Genomic DNA, 13,411 nt, shown 5'->3' on the forward strand with positions numbered 1-13,411 from the left:
AATATTACTTTATTCAGGTAATTTATAGAAATTTTACCAAAGTTTTGCCAATTTGGTTAAAATTTACCAAAATAGGTCAAATTTATCATTTTGGGTAAGTTTTGGAAAATATTATATTTTAAAATTTTTGAAGAATTTTCACATTTTGAGAAAATCCCATGCTTTTTTTAAATGGAGATTTTTTTCGTTTTGAGAGGTCAATAACATTTTCGGTTGCCATGGAAAAACTAAAGCCCATTGCATCTTTTCCCTTGGGAATTTTCATATTACCATAAGGTCTACCTGACCCCCGAGTTTCAACAATATCGGTGAAAACCACCACGAGTAGTCTACTTGTAAGCAAATTAAACAATTTTCACTTTAAAAATAAAATGGGAAATCCTCTGCTTAGCAAGGGCCAATCCAACAGTTGGAATTGCTCGCGTTGACCGCTGTGTGGTTCTATTTCACCTGAAAAGGCGAATAGTGAGCTCCTGAGCTAGGCGTTGGATAATAATCTGAAAATTATCCGCACTTGATTTATCTGCAGTTAACCAGTTTGGTTGCTAAAACTATAACAAAGATAATATAACTAACAACTTGTAAGTACCCTAGATTCGAAATTACGGCGTTTCTTATCTCGATAGCGCGTTTTCTCGTGAGGCTTTTACTGAGTTCGAGCGTACTAAACAAACTGTTTGTACAGTTAATTTCGTCGTCTTCTCATAGGCCAATAAAGAAGGACAAGATTCTTTTTGAAAAAGCGTTCCACAAGAAAAACGGGCACTACTGGCGCCATCCAACGGTTAAATTTATATAAAGCGTAAGTTCATCCTTTTGAGAGCAAATCACATGAGAAATTTGGAGCGTGGGATTGGTTGAAAAATATTCATATACCAACCACTACCGATACATGGCCGTCTGTTCAACAGGAAAAGATCAGCTTACCCTCAAAACCATAGCAACCCCCTATAGGGTAATTCCATGACAAAACGACCTAGTTTTTTTTAATTTTAACACCCGACCCCTTTCGATTTCGCCAAAATTTTGTATACAAGGTTTGTTGGGCCTAGGAAAACGATTTTGACAGTTTCAGAACGATCGGTTCAGCCGTTTACGAGATACAGCATACGCGTTTTTTCAAAAGTTCGCCTTGACCCCCTAAATGTTTTCTAGTATATCTTATGACATAATTATCGCAAAATCACATGTAATACCTCATTTTAAAGACAATGCGCACCCTAATATGAATATTTAATCAGAGTTGTCATTTGACGTAAATGTCATTAAAATCTGGGCCTTTAAATAATTTGACCTTTGACCTTGCCCAGACACCTCAGTCGTAGGTCAACGATTTTAGCATTTTTAAAATTCCCACTATCGAATACATAATAATCACTCAAAATCTCAAAGTAATATTTGTAGTTTTCGAGATATTAATTTTTGAAATTTACCCCACCACACACAAAATGAAATACCAAAACCATTTATTTTTATAGTTTACACACCAATTAATTTTTTATTTACACAAAACAGCTTAAACTTCTTTATACATGGAAAAGGCTTTGGTAATTTTATTTTTATCGTGTTCTTGGATTTGATAGCCTTTCGAATTTGGTAAACCTACAAGAATTTCAATTGCACATAGAACATTTTCACTTGACACCCAACTGCTATAGATCCTTCTGGGCCATGTGTATTTGTCCGAAATACCAGGGGGACGCAAAAAGTTTACAAAGAAGTCTCCAAACTCTTCTGATACTTCCTCAATTAATCCAACGTAAAGTTGGCCTTTGTAGACGCTGGCTACCAAATTTCCCACTTTAAAGTTTTCAGCCTCTTGATTTCGAGTATCTGACAATTCTTAAGTCGAAACCTTAACTGTGGTTAGCGAATCGTCATTAGATAACGGAGAAACCATGATTTCATTTAACGATTTCGGAACGAATTTATGAAACCCTCGAGTTCCTTTTACTGTTATGGCTTTAGAAAACCTTTCTTTTAAAAGTTCCTTTTGTCGCTCAATTTCTTCGTTTTTAACATAGATGAACTTGATATTTTCGAAGTTTGATAGGCAGAAATTAAACATATCTGTTGGAGTCAAAATCTGTCCAGTCACTGGTCGCTGAAGACTGACTCTTGCTGTTTTACGCTTCACTGTTCCGCCAATTCCGTCACAAGGTCCCTTGCCATGAGATGTGGCAAAAAAATGCCATTCAGCGTCCAAACCAAAATCTTGTTTGTGGCAACAGAGATTAGAAAAGTTGTATTTGTTTTTATACTGTCCAGCACATCCATCCGTAAAATAAATTAGCTTTCTAACTTTAGGAACATGTGTTTTTATATTTGGAATTAGATAAGTTAAAAAACTGTGAACAGTATTGGTTGTATGTGTTCTGGTATCACTGATAATACAAAAATTTAAGTGGTTAAGTTCTCCGTTTTCGACTACCCTGAAGTAGATTACGAAGGGATGCACTGTCGCTTGAGAATTGTCCCAATGGAACCCTTGTGCTTCGTCTTGAATTACGAAGGAATAGTTCTCCGCAAAATCACCGAGAACAATTACGTCACCAGGTTTTAGAGTTTTTTTGAGGTTTTTAAGATAATTAGATTGCGACTTAGATGTGTAATGATGACGCGTTAGTTCAAGTAGTTTAATGGCCAAAGAGTCGAAAACGTTTTCAACACTCTCGCTCAAGGTCATGAGCTTTGTGCTGTCAGTTGTCACCCATTGCATGAACTTTATATTTTCAAAATCTTCTAAAAGGTTCGTTAAATATTCATTTTCAAGTAGACCATTTTTCCCAGGACAGTCCTTGCACACCCTCATCATACAATTCCTGTTTTGAGTGTCACACACGGTGAGCGCCATGAGATCGATATCACATTTTAAAGGACAAGGAGACGGTAGAGCTGATATCATTAGCTTGACATTTTGGTGATAGGTGCAGACACACACTGAATGTGTACCTGACGAACCTGCTAATACACACCAAGGTGGTCGTAGATAACAAAATGACGAAAATCCTAACGTCAAATCATGCTCTTCCTTGAATTTGTTATAGAGCTCTCTCAGGTTCAGCAGTACAAGCCTCTTTTGATGATGTTCTTTTTGACCTGTCTCGTGGTTTCTAACTGACACAAACTCCTTTTGTCCAGGTGTCATACGACTGTTATCGTCATTTTCGTAAAATTCAACGACCTTTGATTTAACGTCTTCGGTCAATATTAATCCCTTCGATTGTTTCTCTGGTAGCGAAAGAATTCCTTGACTAGATTTAAGATTCCTGCTTCGTTTGACCATGTATTCTGGTGCTCCAAATTCCTCCATTGTGCGTTGTATTCCAAATGGTGACAAGGTCAGGATCTGAAGCTTTTCGCCGTATGATGTCTTGGAGTTATTGAATTTCTCTCTCAGTTCGTTCAAAATATTCTCATATAATCGATGTTCTTCGAGCTTTCTAAAAACATCGTCCGTAACCATATTATCGTCTGTTTCATCAAGAGAAATTTCCATTGACTCTTCTAATTTGCGTTTCAATGAATTGTTCACAGCGTTTAACTTAGTCCTGCTTAGAATTGTTTTTTGGCGAGATGACAAACCTTCTGTACAAAAGTTAAAAAATATATGTATTTATATATGTATACATATATAAATTCTTTCAAATTGAATATATTTCTTACTTCTTTTAACAGGAGATTCTCCCAAGTTTATTAGAGTTTCGTTAACTGCCACTAAAGCTATAGCTTTGTCGTCTTGCGTCGCATCTCCCGATGAACAAGGTTGACTAAATGAAAAAGAATCGCTTTCTTGTGATTCTTGTGCAGTGTGAACTTCTGAAACGTCCAACTGTATTTGGAGTTCATCCTTTACTTTTTTTCCAGCAGACATAAAACACTGGATGCACAACTTATTTCCAGCGATAACTTCAATTCCTCGTAACTTTAATTTTTTGAACAAATCCAATGAAATAGTTTTTAGTCCACTCTTTCTTTCAGCGTCGTGAGTCCCAAAAGGATTCATACACTTCTTTTGACTCGTTGAATACCTTTTCATAAAAAGTTCTTCATGGTGACGACATATGTTTCTTATTTTGGACATAGGTATAGCTGTTCGGCTGCTAAGAACTAATTTGTCATCCTCGGACAGATGGTTGTTGATACCAACTGTTTTCGAAAGTGTTTGCAAATGACATTTACTACTGTCTCTCCAAAACGAACAATTTCGATCCATTTCAGGGCTTTGTTCGAGAATATACAGTTAAATAAATTCTATTTCGCTACTCAATTATCGCTGTTAATATATTTAACTACTCAATTATAACTATTATATATTAAAAAGATATTAAAACATTTTTACGTTATTAAAAACGTAATCGATATGACTAAGAGCAATATTGGGTTTTCTTGAGATATCTAGCACATTTCCATTTTAGGGTGCAGTAAGATACGCTACAATAATATTGAACGCCAGACTATACTAAGGACAAGCAATTTAGTGATGTCTTCTGTCTACAGATAACATGCAAAACTAAAAATAATATGTAAATAACTCAACTTAATTTAAGAATTAGTGTATTTGATATTCTAAACTCAAAATTACCAAAATAATAATATTTTTAATTTATTTAGTAGGTCAACTAGTTTCGTGTATAAAATAGCATTTTCATTAATTTGAGGGGTAAATTTCAAAAATTAATATCTCGAAAACTACAAATATTACTTTGAGATTATGAGTGATTATTATGTATTCGATAGTGGGAATTTTAAAAATGCTAAAATCGTTGACCTACGACTGAGGTGTCTGGGCAAGGTCAAAGGTCAAATTATTTAAAGGCCCAGATTTTAATGACATTTACGTCAAATGACAACTCTGATTAAATATTCATATTAGGGTGCGCATTGTCTTTAAAATGAGGTATTACATGTGATTTTGCGATAATTATGTCTTAAGATATAGTAGAAAACATTTAGGGGGTCAAGGCGTACTTTTGAAAAAACGCGTATGCTGTATCTCGTAAACGGCTGAATCGATCGTTATGAAACTGTCAAAATCGTTTTCCTAGGCCCAAAAATCCCTGTATACAAAATTTGGGCAAAATCGAAAGGGGTCGGGTGTTCTGTGGCAGGCGTTTTGTCATGGAATGACCCTATAGTAAGCTTGTTCTTTCAGAGGCCCAGATGGATGTTCGCGTTTGTCAGGGCCAGAGCTCCTACTGCATGGGTAAAGATTACGCGTTCCTAACTAGAAGGATGGAAATTAATATTAGACCGCAATAGGTGCTTAAATAAATCATCGACAAATAATAAATCATCCTCCCAGGAAATCTCCAAGAAGTAATATTTCCGAGAACCAAGACCCGCAAGTTATTATTATTGTTGTGGAAATAATGGACATTTTTCACCTGTAAACAGAACGTCGTGTTTTTGTCAAACCTTAATAAGCCAAAAACGAGGCTGAAAAAGCTACCTGGTTAAAAGGGAACGCTTGTTACTGCCGTCTAGGACTCAGGAGCAACAAACACAGCACCCCATACAAGGAGAACGCAACCCGTCAAAAGTCGTGGATTTTCTCGTGTACAATTTTCATTGGTTAGACGCTTTAGCGCCTGCTGCAGTCGGAAGAGAAAAATTCGGAATTTGTCTCTTCCCCCTTTCCGTAAAACGTGCAGTGTAAAGGCTCTTCCAATGAAATTTGTACACAACCCTTCGTTAGCGTGTTTAAAAGCTAGTTGCGTTCTCCTTGTATTTGTTGCTCCTAGCTCCCGTAAAGGAATATTGTCACCCGGTATTTTTATTTCTTTCTATTTTTAGTTCAATGTTCTGCTTGTAGGTCAGCGCAACGTGTCAAGTCGACGACAAATATACTATACTGTTGCTCTCGGATAATGTACAGGTTTATACTATAGACTGGCGTTCAGTGTTTTCCTATTTGACCATCGACTATAGCTTATTTTAGCGCATGCGTTGTGTTTGCTTGGAAACTTTCACGCGGGAAAGTTTGAACTTTCGTTTAGATGCCCATATTTTAGTATTCATGACATTGGCAATTATTTACAGATAACTGTGTAGTCTTTATTCATTTCCTTGAGCAATTGTTTTAATTTTGTTGAGGGTCATTTATTTAAATAAATTGAAACCAGGGTGCTTCATTTTATCATATCCAAAAAAAAAATAAACCACAAAATAGAACATCCATAGTTGTTGTCAAGGTAATATGTAATATTGAAATAAAATTAATCGTTTAGCGAAGACAAACCAGTGTAAAATAATAAAATACAACTTATTTTAATTTAAAAATACATTTTATTTTAAAAACCAAATGTGGCGAGACGTTTCGAATCGAAATCTGTCATTCAGTCTCATAGTTCTATTTTAAAAACGTTTTAAATTTAATTGAAAACCAACTGTAATGTCACCTACAAGCATTTTCTATTTTACTTTCTATTTCTATTTAAATTACAGATCAAATGTGAATGGCGATATACTAGCCAATATTCGGAAACATGTTTTTAGTTCCACATCGAGATATATATACATCGAAGTGGGACTATTGCTATGGACGGATTGTTGTGCGTTGTGTGCGTTGTGTGCGTTGTGTGCGTTGTGTGCGTTGTGTGCGTTGTGTGCGTTGTGTGCGTTGTGTGCGTTGTGTGCGTTGTGTGCGTTGTGTGCGTTGTGTGCGTTGTGTGCGTTGTGTGCGTTGTGTGCGTTGTGTGCGTTGTGTGCGTTGTGTGCGTTGTGTGCGTTGTGTGCGTTGTGTGCGTTGTGTGCGTTGTGTGCGTTGTGTGCGTTGTGTGCGTTGTGTGCGTTGTGTGTGTGTTTGTTTGTTTGGTGTGGAAAGCAACGACACGGCAGATGGCGCTGCGAAAATAATTTGCAGTTTTGGCGAAACCGGGATTCGAACTCACAGTCAAAAACTCCGATTATTGACGCCTTTACGCTCTCGGCCACTGGAAGCTTACAAAAATTTGTTCGGGACTTCTACTATATTCTCGTCAGTTTTAGCGACGCGGGGGAGTTGGCTAGTTAAGTTGTCGAAATTCTCGTCCGTTTTTACGCCTTATTTTTCGTATATTTTCGGAGTTTAAGGTCAAGTGAACCTCAAACTTCGCGTCGGGTGGTTTGTGGTGGGCACACTCGCTTAAGATGCCTCGCTCGAAAGTGAGTACTCGAATAAACGAGCTCGAAAATTTTAAATGTTCGGGTGGTGAGCAGTGGTAGGTGGGCACACTCGCTTAAGATGCGTCGCTCGAAAGTGAGTACTCGAATAAACGAGCTTGGAAATTTTAAATGTTCGGGTGGTGAGCAGTGGTAGATGGGCACGCTCGCTTAAGATGCCTCGCTCGAAAGTGAGTACTCGAATAAACGAGCTCGAAAATTTTAAATGCCCATATGTACTTATAAATGCTCTAAAAGCCCCCCAATGAGATACTTATTTTCTTATTTAAATAAATCAACAAGAGACATTAAAAAACTTCATCACTCGTTACACCAAACAAAAGGTTCAAGACAAACTACGAGTTCAATCCACACTGACGAACTTCCTTTTGGGTAATAAAAGCAATAGAACCATAGAGAAACAATTATAAATTGAAGTCACTATCGGGAGAAGGTATTATATTATTAAGAACACGCGTACGCTTAAAAAGTTAAAGCATTGAAGACTCTTTTTCCCTTCACACACTTACGTACCGCCATTATTAATTATTGGACTCCCATACTCATCCAAAAACTAGGGGCATTCGGGCATATGTAGTTTTATATCTATGAAGGTAAATTTTTATTTCGATAATCTTTGCCGTATACCATTCGCAAAACTTAGGTATATTAACTTACAAGTTCACGTAAAGACTACCCGTTTATAGCTCAACCACAAATAGATCGAAATTTAAAATATAGCTTTTTGTCAAATTACCTTGCAAGTTAAGTCAATAAATGACCTCAACAGCTTATGAATTGGTTTGCCCACCCGTGTATCCTGAGGGTGGGCGGTGGCCTCTCTTTAACTTAGGATGGTAAATAGTATATCTAACTATAGGAAATCACATGGGCTCAACAGTTTTTATATTAGTTTGCCCACCCGGGTCTCCTGATGGAGGGCGGCATCCACCCTTTCACTTAGGGTGGCAATTTATATATCCAACGATAAGAAATCACAAAGCCTCAAAAGCTTTGTATTAGTTTGCCTACCTGTGTCTACTAAGGGTGTATGGGTTTGCCCACTCGAAAACACTGATGTGGAACTAATATTACGGCCTGGGCCGACTTGTTGAAGTGTACACTTTGTTTAAAAAGTCTTCGACAGGTGAAATTTTTGCCCTCTTTTTAATTCTGCTAGGAAACTATAATAGATATATCGATGAAACCAATTGCAACTATTATTTATTTTCCAATATCTTTCGTTATTTATCGGTTTCGTCTACCAAAAATTAATAGTTTTGGCAGCTACCGTCAAAACTCATTTTTGACAACTTTTTAAATATTGGTTCTACGGCACTGACTCGCGCGTTTTTGAATTCACAATGGTCGATTCATATTTAGAAAGTGGAAATATTTTCCCTCTACAACCAACGGTTGAGAAGTTATCGCGTTTACAAACTTTCGTCGAAATTGGGAAACACCTAAAATGCACCAAGCGATTATTAATAACGTAACTTCGACAGCGATCCAACAACATGTTTAATTAAAGGCTGGTTTAAAATTGTGGTAACCATTATTAAAAACAATTTCTAACGCAAATAGCTTTTTAAAAGCTTTAGCGTATAAAAAAGGATATTCCTAAAACCACTTGCCAAGTTGTTCTTGGGATTTGTTTTTTTTTACAAATTACATTGCCACAACTGGTGCTTGACCAGAGTTCAAATGATCAACTGCTTGACGGTTAACGTCCAAACGCGTGTTTAATTATAAGTATCTAATGTGCGGTGTCTCGAAATAATGGTCACAACGCTACGGTTTGTATTATTTTTTCTATATTGGTACTATAATGGTACTGATATCGCTTTTCAGTGGTTACAGTTTAAAGTATCGGTTAACCGATACCGATACGATAACCGGAATAATACACTGTAGCCTACAAATTCAACAAACAACTTTTAAAATTTGATGTTTTTGTCATGTTCAAACATCGTTCACGCTTTCATTTGAACTTAATAATAATAATAATAATAATAATAATAATAATAATAATAGTAAGCTATTTTAAACAAAGTGCCATGCATATGGGGCAAGATAATATATTTCAGAGATGGGCCCGCTGAAGTACACTTTCCCGCCCGGCACCTCTCTCGGGGAATTACTCTATTACCTTTAACTTTTATTTTATTGTATTGTATTGTATTAAGCTTTTTAAGTGCATAATAAATTATTTTTGCCAGAAAAAATATTTGTCAGAAACCCTCCTTGAAATTTTTCACCGTCTAATATACATATGACAGATAAAATACACGTATGACAACCACCTGTTGGGTGTAGTGATCGTCATTCGGTAAATTTTTATCTATAGATAAAGTGTCGGAAAATATTCACGATAAAAAAATGGTTAACATAGACCTACATCTCAATTTCTTATTTTTGAAATGTATTTATTATGTACTGCCTGGTACGAATGCTACGGAACATATGCAAGAGTTTGATTTATAGAAGTGAAATACATTAGTTAAAATTTCATTGAGTTAAGTTTACCAAATTTATTACCTCTAATTCACTTTTTTTCATATAACCGTACATTTCACATAAACAGTGACTTGAAGGTCCTGGCTCTAGGAAATATTACTTGGCGATTTACTGGGCGCAGTAGGCACAAGTAGGAACGTGCCTATGTTCAAAAATTTTAGGCCTATTTTAGGGGCCTCTAAAAGTTTAAAAAATTTGCCTCTGTAGCCTCCAAATGTGATTTTTAAATTTTATTTTTTTTAAAAAATTGGTCATCTAGCCCCTAAAAAAAGAACTCCCATTCAATTCCAATTTCCAAAAGTCCTAAATGGCCCTAACAAAACGTTCTCTTTTGAACCACCTATACTCGAAATCAATATTACTTGAGTACACAACCAAAGGCAGCGAACTCTGTGGTTTCTGCTTTTGGTAGTGTACTCTGTTAACATTGATATAGATTATATGACAAAAGACTGGCCCGGGATGGGGAAGTCCGTCGTGCAAGGAAAGCAGCAAAAAAAAACCACCTGTTCGCCTCAGTGATAACTTAGCTCCAACCAACACAATAAAGATAAGCTTAGTTTCTCGGAATTCTACAAAAGGGGGCATAAAGTGAGAAACTGGATTTCTTTAATACGACTTAAACCGTTGCAACGCTTAAACGAAGGGAAATCCCCGCGGAGCTGAAGTCGAAGCGTAAAGCATCGTACCAGTCACTACTTTGAATAGAGAGCGTCCTGGGGATTAGGGCTTTTTCTTTTTTACACTTTGTCCCTTTTGCGAAATCACGTGATATCAGTGACCACTGATCGTAGAGAAAGGACCTAGACCTTCGGTGGTCGGACTTCCCAGATAACGCGCGTTTCTTCAATTCGTTTTCTGCTCCTGAACAAACAGGTAGTTCTCAATTTCGATTCTCTCCCAGTCAAATTTTTTCAAAGTCTCTTTCGAGACTAACTTTGCCAAACACCCCTTTTAAAGGCTATTTAGCTCTTTTAAGCTAATTTTTAAAAAGCCTTTTTCAAGGCTAATTAGCTATTCTAGCTAAATTAGTCAAAAAGCCTTTTTCAAGGCTAATTAGCTATTCTAGCTAAATTATTCAAAAGCCTTTTTCAAGGCTAATTAGCTATTCTAGAAAAAATATTCAAACAGCTTTTTTCAGGGCTTTGATATAGCTGGTATTATTAAAAAGTCTGTTTGAAGACTACATAGTTTTAACTAAGCTTTATTTTCTTAAACCTTTTTAAGGTTATTTCGCTATTAGAATATAATAGTAGCATTTTGAAATATGAGTACCAGAAAATTATCTGGGTCCGAAAAACGAGAAAAACGGAAAAGGGAAGATAGTTTCGTTAGTAGTCAGAAAGGTGCAATGGCACGTTTTTTGAAATCGCCGGCGCAAAGCCATAACTATAGTTCTGAGAAAAACCTAGTCAAAGAATTGGGAAAGGGTTTAGAATCCTTGGGGACTATTAACAGTCACTGTTTTAGTAATACTGCTGAAGTTCTTCCAAACGTCAGTACTGATATGCAAATGGAACTAACTCATGAAGGAGAAATTGCAGAAGTAATTGCAAACCCCAACTCTAACCATGGACAAAATACATCAAACAACGTGTCCAATTCAAAAGAAATGGGCTTACACGCGTTGAATAACTTAGATATTAGTCTAGATAAAGATTGCCTTCCAGTTCAGCCTAAACTAAATCCTTTCCCTAAAAGTTTAATTGGCGGTAAAAATTGAGGTTTCAATTCTTCTTGGTATGACAAATATCAAATGATTGAATATTCAGTTGCAAAGGATGCAGTGTATTGTTTTTGTTGCCGTCATTTTTTAGGCAGTAGAAACACTGCATTTCTAAAGACAATTCGAAGAACACTTCACTTCCAACAAATCTTCTCACCAACTAGCCTACTAAATGTACTTAGACTACATGGAATCCAAATCCCGTGGATCAATAGTTTGCCAGGTTAGCGACCACCATAGACTAGACGTTATTAGAAACAGAGAGGTCCTATCTACACACGTGGAAGTGATTATTTTATGTGCCCAACAAGATTTAGCACTTCAGGGGAACACTTACACATCCGCCGACAATATTGGGAATAGGGGAAACTTTATTGCAATATTAGATCTTTTAAAAAGAAAATGTCCTGATTTAAAAGCCAAGTGCGATAATATGCCGAATAATTCCAAATATTTGCACAGCACCATACAAAACGAAATAATTGGTATTTGTGCAAGTTTAGTGAGAAAAATTATTGTTCAAGAGGTCAACGAATCCGGTGGATTCTACTCTGTAATAGCTGACGAAACACGAGACAACGCGGGAGTAGAGCAGTTAAGTCTTTGTATTCGATATACTAAAGCAGAAATAGGTGTCGTAGAACGATTTATAGGGTTCACAGATTTACACAAGCTTGATTCTGAGAGTAACAGTTTGGCAATTATAAATATTTTAAAAGAGGGTGGTTTCAAACTGGAGAATTGTGTTGCACAGACTTATGATGGAGCTAGTGTAATGAGTGGACACGTAAAAGGAGTAAGGGTTAAAATAGAAGAAGCAGTAGGTGGCCATTGTCCGTACGTTCATTGCTACGCCCACCGCTTAAATTTAGTTTTAGTTGACTGTTGCTCCAAAATATCGACAGTTGGGGAATTACTTGGTTTGGTTCAAGCCATTTACAACTTTCAAAGCAATTCGGTTATTAGAAGTGAATATTTTGAAAATTCTCAAAAAGATCTAGGGTACGACATACTGAAAATGCCACAAAGCCGCGACACTCGATGGTGGAGCAAAAAAAAAGGGATTAACTATTTTAGCAATAGACTCGATTCCGTAGTTTTAACTTTAGAGAATCTGATTGAAAACGGAAAACCGATGAGGCTGCTGAGTGTCGTGGGTATATATCCCATTTAACAACTTAATATTAGTCGTTGCATTAGACGAAGTATTAGGCTTAACAAATTCCCTGTCGGAATATTTACAAAGTTCCAAAGTTATTTTTACGGAAGCCGTTGCCATTTGCCAAGCTACTGTCCAGACCTTAGAAGATTGTAGAAACTGAACGCTTTGATTCTATTCGGGAAGAAGCTACTAAAATCGCGGAATCGGCTTTTATTGCAATACCTGACCGTAACAGCGAACCATTAGATTTACGTAAACGTAAAATTATCCCTAACAGGAGATCAAAACATAGTGTGGTAACAATTACAACGGGGACCAGGGAAACTGAAGCAAAAACCAGATGAGGTCCACCTATTTCGAATTAATAGACAAATTTATTTCTGAAATGAAAATACGGCTATTAGAAAATTCTGGTCTATATAATGGTATCATGGCGTTTGACCCTAACTCTGAGAACTTCCTAAACGAAATCGATATCCTAACACATTGTAAAACATACGATAGGTTTCATTTCAACCTTGATTCCTTAAAAAGTCAAATTAAAATTGCGAGAAATCTAATTATCCCCAAAAAATTGAACAGCGTAAGCGACTGCTTCCACTATTTAATGGCCATGGAAGATGGCTTCCCTGACCTTGTTAAGCACTACAAGGTTGTTCAATGCATTCCTGTCGCAAACACCATCTCAGAAAGAAGTTTCAGTTCCCTGAAAAGAATAGAAACACGTCTTCGAACAACTATGGGAGAATTTAGACTTTCAAATCTGGCTACGTTGTCCATTAATCGGGATTTGTTGAATTGTTTAAAAGAAAACCCTAATTTAGTGGTTGACGAATTTGGTAAAAGCTCTTAATTGCGAGGGC

The sequence above is a fragment of the Leiobunum rupestre genome, chromosome 10, assembly GCF_980474605.1.
Source record: "Leiobunum rupestre chromosome 10, qqLeiRupe1.1.hap1, whole genome shotgun sequence".
Lineage (NCBI taxonomy): Eukaryota > Metazoa > Arthropoda > Arachnida > Opiliones > Sclerosomatidae > Leiobunum > Leiobunum rupestre.